At 46.1% G+C, this 7,705-nt stretch overlaps 1 long non-coding RNA gene across 1 annotated transcript; it reads right to left on the bottom strand.

The window, feature by feature from the left end:
• Positions 1-1,457: 1,457 nt before the first annotated feature.
• On the bottom strand, positions 1,458-3,219 carry LOC107968541 (uncharacterized). Its single transcript, XR_001709725.3, has 2 exons — positions 2,488-3,219; positions 1,458-1,870 (listed from the first exon to the last, which is right to left on the bottom strand). It is a non-coding gene; the product is annotated as an uncharacterized LOC107968541 (long non-coding RNA).
• Between the last annotated feature and the right edge of the window lie 4,486 nt (positions 3,220-7,705).

Here is a 7,705-nt window from a genome sequence, read left to right as displayed (position 1 = left end):
TGAATGATAATGTTCGAGAATGAAGAAGAAAGTTTTAATGAGATCAATGTTGCCATCATCTCCCAATGTTAACCTAAAAGCTGAAGACAAAAAAAAAAAAAAAAAAAAAAAAGAGCTGTTTTAGATGTGTTGGCTTATTTGGGGAGCAATTATGTACTTAACATCTTTTTTTAAATGCTGTGAATCTCCACCCTCCAGTGCAACATTATACACACATGCAATTAACCACCTTGGTAATGTCTTTCCCATCTGAACTAGAATGACAAAATAAGACTCTAATGGGCAAAGAGACACATACTGGTGCTAAGATTGCCTTTTTAGACTTCAGGAGTCTCTAAAAAACAAATGTAAAAACACCAAGCACAATAAATAGCATCTCTGTCACTGGAAATCAGCACAAGCTTGAAACTTCACTTTTGCACTCATAGAAAAAAAATATTGCTAGCCAGAATAATAGCAATCCAAGATGATGCAAAGAAAAATGTGTCCCAATTTTATCATAGCAAATAAATGTTTAAAACACACATTAGTTGGTACATAAACATGTGCTCTGTTGGTGTTAACAAAAAAAAAAGAAAAAAGAAAGGAAGAAAACTGTCAAGGAGATGGTTCCCACCTTTTAGAAATCTCACAGGAAGTAATTATTCATTGTTTCTGCACTAAGTCATGCTAATTTCAGGTCACAACTTTCAGAACTGCTAGGATATGCCCAGACCATTGGGATTATTTATTTGAAAAGACACAAATATTATGAAAGTTTATTTTACACACTGAACAGCTTGTCACCTGGAAAAAAAAAAACTTTCCTCACCATGGGGTTGGGAGTGTGTAGGGGTAGTATAAACCCAGTTTGCTGCCAAAGGAATTTATGAACTAAATCCCAAGGCAACGTCAGGAGAGAGTCTGTAAAAAAGAATCATTTTGTCAGCCTTTCTACTGCTTCCACACCCCAAGCCTGCTATTGAAAGAGAGTGAAAGAGAAGAAAAGAGAAGCCCACCCTATTTGATATTGTCCCCACCACCCCCCTCTCCCAGTTAAGGAAATGTTGCTCCAGCCATAGATTTAGAATGAATCATCTGATCACACTTCTGGAAACTAGGGTAAATAAAGGTTGTGTGCCCTGTAATTATTAATTATACAGACTGAGCTATCTCCAGGGGCATTTTAAATATTTGGGGGTTGCAGGTGGAGAAAGGTTTCTTGGCAGTAGTTGTTCATTGAAATCTCTTACAGGATTTTTTTTTTAACCTAGTCTGTGATGCAGAACCCGCTGTGCTAAATTATGAACCAAAGGCTTTGGGGTGGGAACAATCAATCAAAATACCTGGGGTAGTGTGTAATGTGCATGCTCTTGTCAGCGTGAACAGGCTGCCCCTGAACACAGTCCCCCAGCAGGTTAAATAAATATGATACCATAGACAAACCGACAGGATCACACGGCTGCATCAATCAGCTGTTGATAAAATACAATCTTCCTTTAATACACGCTGAGAAAGTTATTTAACACTTACAAAACCTATCTCCATTTCTTGTCCTTTTTTTTTTTTTTAAGTCTTCTTAGAAAGTGTAACTCTTTTAAAGGGCAAGGAGAAGAAGTTGCAAAACTGGCGGGGGTGCGGGGTGCTGATTTAATGTCGCCAAGGAAGGGTGAGGCGCAACTATTGAAGTAGGTGGGGGGAACAAATAACGGCGGTTGGGGGCGAGGGAACTGGCCCGAGGGTCGGTGAGAATGCAAACCACACCTGAAGCATTTCAACGGATCTTGAAACCCGTGGATACCTTGTTGGAACAATTCCTGCAGGGAAACCCCTGGTGTATTTCAATTCCGCTCTTAGCTCAGTTCATTTCAGCTCTGCAGTTTGCGTGCATCTGGAACAGATGAGAAAACTATTCTGGATTAATTGGGGGAAAAATAACTGGGCAGGAAATAATTTAAAAGGGAGGACCCTCACAGGGCGCTTAAGAGAAAAGCGACCCCGTAGAGCTGGTGGTAAAAGGGAGATCTTCGATGACTTCCCACCGGTGAAACTTGGGGGTCAGGAACAAGAAAATAGGAAGACGATTGCCCTGAGTTAGCAGCGAGGATGTTCGCGCCCGTGTGCTTTGTGGCTTAAGAAAAGCTCCTCGCTATGATTAAGGACTCCACTTTCCCCGCTTGCAAACAGGCAAAAATGAAAGGCGTTGGTGCCAGGACCGTCTGGAGTGCTGGCCCAGGCAGAGATTTTGCCTTTAACCTTCCGCTCGCGCCTGGCGTCTGCGGCTCGCTCGCCTTGGCCCAGTTTAACCCCAGGCTCCTCTCCTCGGCAGTGCGGCTCCGCGCGCCTTTGTGAGGACCCGCTTGGGGGTGGCCGCGCGCTGGGGGAGGGCGTTGCACGTCGGGAGTGGGAGAGCCTGGTAAAGGCTGACAGACTATCTCTTAACAAGTGAAGATTAACGCCCCATCTAAAACTAAGCTCTCCTAAGTGCCGTCGGTACAACATAAATACCGAGAGTGGGGAAAGGCGTCGCCTGCCACTCAAATAGTACGGCTCTTTCCCAGTCTGTTGAAATAACTCGCCGGGGCAGCTCGAGGTGTTGACGGCCACGTTTGTCAGCGCGTCGTGCCCTCCTCGGGGGCGACGAGAGCTCGGAACCGATCCAATCTGGGCGTCCCCTGCCCCAGTCAGCGCAGCTCCTCCCAGGTCTCCACGAGCCTCCCCTCCGGTTTCCCGAAGATCCACGCCGGGGCAGAGCTGGGCCCCGGGGTTTAGGGTTCGAGAGTCCGCGGATCACTGCAAACGGGCACCCCTCGCGTCGCAGGATCCCTCGGGGGGCCGGTGCCAAGTGGGCTCACATGGAGTCAGCTGGCGACCCCGGGACGCGGGCGGGTGGGGGTACCTGGAGCCAAATCCCGGCCTGATCCGCCCCCTCTGGCCCCTCCCAGGCGCCCTACCCAGCCCTACGCCCAAATCCGAGGCCCGTGGGACGGGCAAGGGGCGGGGAGGGATGGAGGCGAGAGTGGGAGGTAGTAATCTGGCTGCCCCGGTAGCGCTTTCAAGCCCCGAAACTCGCTTGGGGTTCGTTAACACACGCGCTTGGGGTGGTTCCCTCCCCCCCGGGTACGAACCCTTCCTGCTGCAGGGGCGGCCCAGGCTTCGGTGACTTGGGGAGGCGCTGGAACCCTTGTAACCTTTTTGGAGACTTTGCGCTTTCGAGAGCTCTTTACCCGAAACTGACACCCGCAAGCACTCTCCGGGGTCCTGTTGGGCAGATGGAGTGGCAGGGCCAGGCGGGGCCTGTTGGCGAGACACGGGGACATTTGTCATGGGTGACCCGGCGCCTCGGCTTCTGAGCCCACGCCGGCGCGGGGAAGCCCGCGCTAATGTAATAAAGCGAGAGCGACAAGAGGAAAGGCCTCTCTTGCCCCGGGGCCGCCACATGCTCACTCCGTTTTACTGTCAGGGCTGGTCGAGGCTGTGGCTTCATTTCATATTCCATTAATATTTACAGCAGCTATTGAATTTCCCATTACAGAGTTCACCATACACACTGCTAATATGAAATTTTAATAGTATTGTGCACATTATGAAAAGTCCCACCATTAAGAGGGGCGGGGGAGGGTCCTAGGGAGAAGTGGCCCTGGGAAGTTACCCACGACTGAACACTCAAAACTCCCCGCAAGCCGCTGAATGTATTCATTTGCAACTATTACCATAAAGATGTGAGACAGTAGGTATTTTATCAATATTGAAGTCAAAAGCAAGTGAGGAAATCAAGAGTGTAAAAAGCAGGCTGACTAAATTGAGTTTGCGAAGTTCTGGGTGTGTGAGACGCTTCGCCCACATGTATAGATGTTTCCGTTTTTCCACTTTACTAGTGAACAAGCAGAAGTATACAGGTCGTGTTGGGATGTGGCTGCAGTGGAGGCTGGAGGGCTGCCGGGACAGGCAGATGCGTGGCCGTGGTAAAGCCCCTGCCCTCTTCCCTCGGCATCCCTCTCCTTCCAGACCTCCACCCACCTCCAGCCTTGGGCCCCAGAAGTTCCCAAAGCTCCAGTCCTGAAGGTGACCCCAGGGAACAAATTCTGCCAAGAACCGTGAATCATCAATTTCTCCCTCTTTGGTGTTCAACTTTTCAGGACTGGCACCCTAAGGTCAGGTGGTGTTTCCAGGGGCAGGATTTTCCATGTGATGTGCAATCCTGCGGAGGGACTAACGCTAACTTGGATTGAAAAGGTGAGGAAGGACAGAGAAAGAGAGAATGTGGCCTGGACACTTAGAAGTGTTTGTCCACAAAGCCCAAGCCCAAAGCTTTGCTGCCTAAAGTGGCCCAGAGGTTGGCAAACCGAGGTGGAGTTAAATTTCTCTCTCCGTCCTTTCAAGGACTGTACAGTGAAGCCACAAGGTCAGGCGCTTGGCAACTTCCAGCTCCAAACGCACTTTGTGGCACAAAGGGGCAGCCGGGCATCATCCTCTGCTAGAGCTGGCAGGCGCGTCCATGGGCATGCCCACCTCCTAGTCCAGTTGGAAGCCGGCCTGGAGCCATTCCACAGCAGATGTCCGATTGCCACTGGCTCTCTGAGATGCGTTGGGCCTTCCCACTTTACCTGTAAGGACATTCATCTTCCTGGGAGAGCCAACTAGTTCCCATGCCTCTGGCTTTTTGCAGGTAACCTTGCCCTAGAGTTGGTAGATAAAATAGAGGGAAAGCACACGCATTTTGTTTGGGGGTAGGATATGCTGTAATTTCTCTAGTCTGCACCAAGCTTTCACATCGCCTGTCCACCCACCCTCACACCATCCCCTCCTCATACTCCTCAGGGTGTAAATTAATGACAGTACTTTGAGCACCACTGTGGTGTCTTAATAAGCTTCTATTTCCGCATTGAGAGGGCAATTTCTGAATCTTTAGGTTACTTTCCTGCTAAAGGAAAATGACAGTGCCAGAAGGTAAAGATGGGTGACATTTCCATAGGAAGATCTGGTGTCGATTCTTTTTCTGGGTTTTAAAAAATATTACTATTATTATTATCACACCCCCCCCATTTTCTTTGCATTTTTTTTTCGTTGAAGCCCCTAAATGTGTCATGCTTTGTCACATCCTCTGTGTGTGTTTTTAGAGAGCATTTGAATAAAAGGCTCGATGCCAGGTATTGGTGACACAGGGGGTGGAATTTTCAGCCGTTCCACAAAGAGTTGGCCGCCTCTATTTGCATAAGGTCAGAGTAGTGCTTCTGATAGAACTTTACCAGCATCTCTGTCTCTTAGCAACACTCTTGCACTCTTGGTCCCTGCATTAAATTGACTGGTCCCTTCCTTTTCTTCCTTTCATTGGGAGGCTTACAATAAAATGTCACCCTTCCAACCTGTGCCTGTCACCCAGTAGGTCATCTGTATCTCCCCCTTCCCCCTCCCCTTTCCTCCCCTCCTCCTCCCTTTTCTCTCCAGCTCCAATTAGACGATGAGATTATTCATTTGGTGGATTCCCAAAACAGTTTCATTTTATTGTGTTAATTAATATTAATACCATTTCTCTCTTTGTTATTAATAAAAAGCTATCCTAAACACAGGCGCGATAAGGAGCAAATTGCCAGCACCTACCAAACAATGGGCCTGGAGAGGGGTAATAAGGAGAGTGGAGATAGAGAGAGCAGGGTTTAGGTCAGGCTTCCCACCCATTTAGTTGATGTGGGGTTGAGCGCAGCATCGAAGCCCCTGGAAGGGAAGCACGCTTGGAATATGCCAGGCAGCCCTCTTGGCTCTGGGATGGGAAACAGTGACAGGATCCAGATGCTGATAGGTGGTGTTAATGGAGGGTCACGTTTGGACAATAGTATCCATCACTTGCCTCCTGGCTCTTCTGTCAGATGGAGTCATTTCTTACTACGCTATCACTCAGATTTTGGATAGATTCAATTATTACCTTCACCTTGGCAACAGGATATACAAATGTATGCCCAAATGACTAAGTAATAATAATAGTTTTTTTTTTTTTTACTGCACTTCTCCTCTTGTTCATTTTAAAGAAAAAATCCCTAAGGGTTCAATAGCTTTTTTCCTATTTTATTCTGAAAACATCTGCCCAGTTACTCAACCCCACAGGATAATGGCTGCTTAATTAGCACAAATGTTTGTCTGAATGCCTGAATGATTATTGCTGATTTTTATAATCTTAGCAATGGCCCAAATTAAGTAGTCTGTGTATGTTTTCTAAAGTTTTGGAAGACTCTAACTTACAAAGGGTCTGTGTGCTGTCTTTATGGGGTTTTTTTTTTCCCTTTTGAGAAGTGTTTGCAACTGAGTGAAAACAAGAATGGTATTAAAAAGGAAGGGGAGGAAGAGGAGAAGAGCTTATTATATTACCTTTGTTCATAAAGTTAAGAATTAATTTAAATGAAGTTAAAGATTTTACAAAATTAAGACACTGAGAAGTTCTGCCTGAAGGAAGTGAGAATCAGAGAGATGCAGGGGTGGTGCTGAATGTGCTTTGAATTCCGTCTCTGCTTTCTTCCTGGACAGAGAAACCAACCTCCTTCTTTAGAGGAGTGGTTTGTTTTCTATAACATATTACTCATCCCCTTGAGTAGTGCAAATGGTAAGGTAAAGCATCCTGCCTTTCCCTGATATTTTCACAAAGCCCTCACTCTGCTTTCTCCTCTCTTCTTCCTACCCTGCATGCCCTGTAATTCTTGCAGTGTATTGCCAGATAAATTTGCAGGTAATGGGGTCTGAGAAAAGCAACCAGGGTTAAAAGTCAACTAGCTCCTCTTTAATAATTCACGTGTCATATTTCTTCCACTATGTCAAGTTTGGTAAAGAAGATGGACAGGGGCTGATGGGCGGCCACTTGACTTTATTATTCTAAGCCTCAGAAGGGAGGAAAACTGTAAAAAGAGATGCCCCCACTCTTCTTACAAAGGGGCGAAAGCAGCCCAGACCTTCCTCAGAGTGCCTGGTCCTCTCTGCCCCACCTTGCAGTTCCAGCACTCCTCCAAGATGCCAGGAAGATTTGCAAAGATGGGGGTGCAAAAAATATTCCTGGGAACTTTTCCTATTTTGAAGCACCCCACCTTACAAATGTGTCCTCTTTCCTCCTTACCAGTATCTTCATTCTTATACATTACCAAGTGACAATTCTGTTCATATTTTTTTGCCACAATATGGAAGTTGCTAGGGCAGCTTCACCCACAGACAATGGCTCTTATTTTTACTTTCTTATAGATGACCTTTCTTCTTTTTACAACTGCTTTTTTTTTTTTTTTTGGCAGCATTGCTGGTGACAGTTTCACATTCCTTTGACTTAAATCTCTCTATTCTCTTTCTTTTTGCGAGGGTGTGGGGGCAAGTTTGAGATGTGTGGGTGTTTTGTTTTTTTTTTTTTTTTTTTTTTTTTTTTGGTTTGTTGGAGTTTTGTTTTGTTTGTTTTTTTACTTTCAACAATTTGCTGTTTCCAGGGAGGGGGAGAGACACGGTATGCATAGACAAGACAAGAACATGTGAAACCAAGGAAGTTTTAAGCGTATTTGAGCTTGATTTTGAAGTATGAATTGATATATAATCAGATTCCAGAAAGGAACACAGAAGACAAAGAGAAATAAAGACTGAGTCTTACCTGTTCAGATTTTGCCCAAATGTAGAAAGGAGCATTTTGCTCCATCCAGTTTGCATTTCACTATTGCTCAGGTTGTCCCACCAGAATTTTAAGGATCCCAATTTACACAGATCA

The sequence above is a fragment of the Pan troglodytes genome, chromosome 16 (assembly GCF_028858775.2).
Source record: "Pan troglodytes isolate AG18354 chromosome 16, NHGRI_mPanTro3-v2.0_pri, whole genome shotgun sequence".
NCBI lineage: Eukaryota > Metazoa > Chordata > Mammalia > Primates > Hominidae > Pan > Pan troglodytes.
The sequence above is the reverse complement of the archived record's forward strand: the minus strand, read 5'-3'. Positions and strand labels throughout refer to the sequence as shown.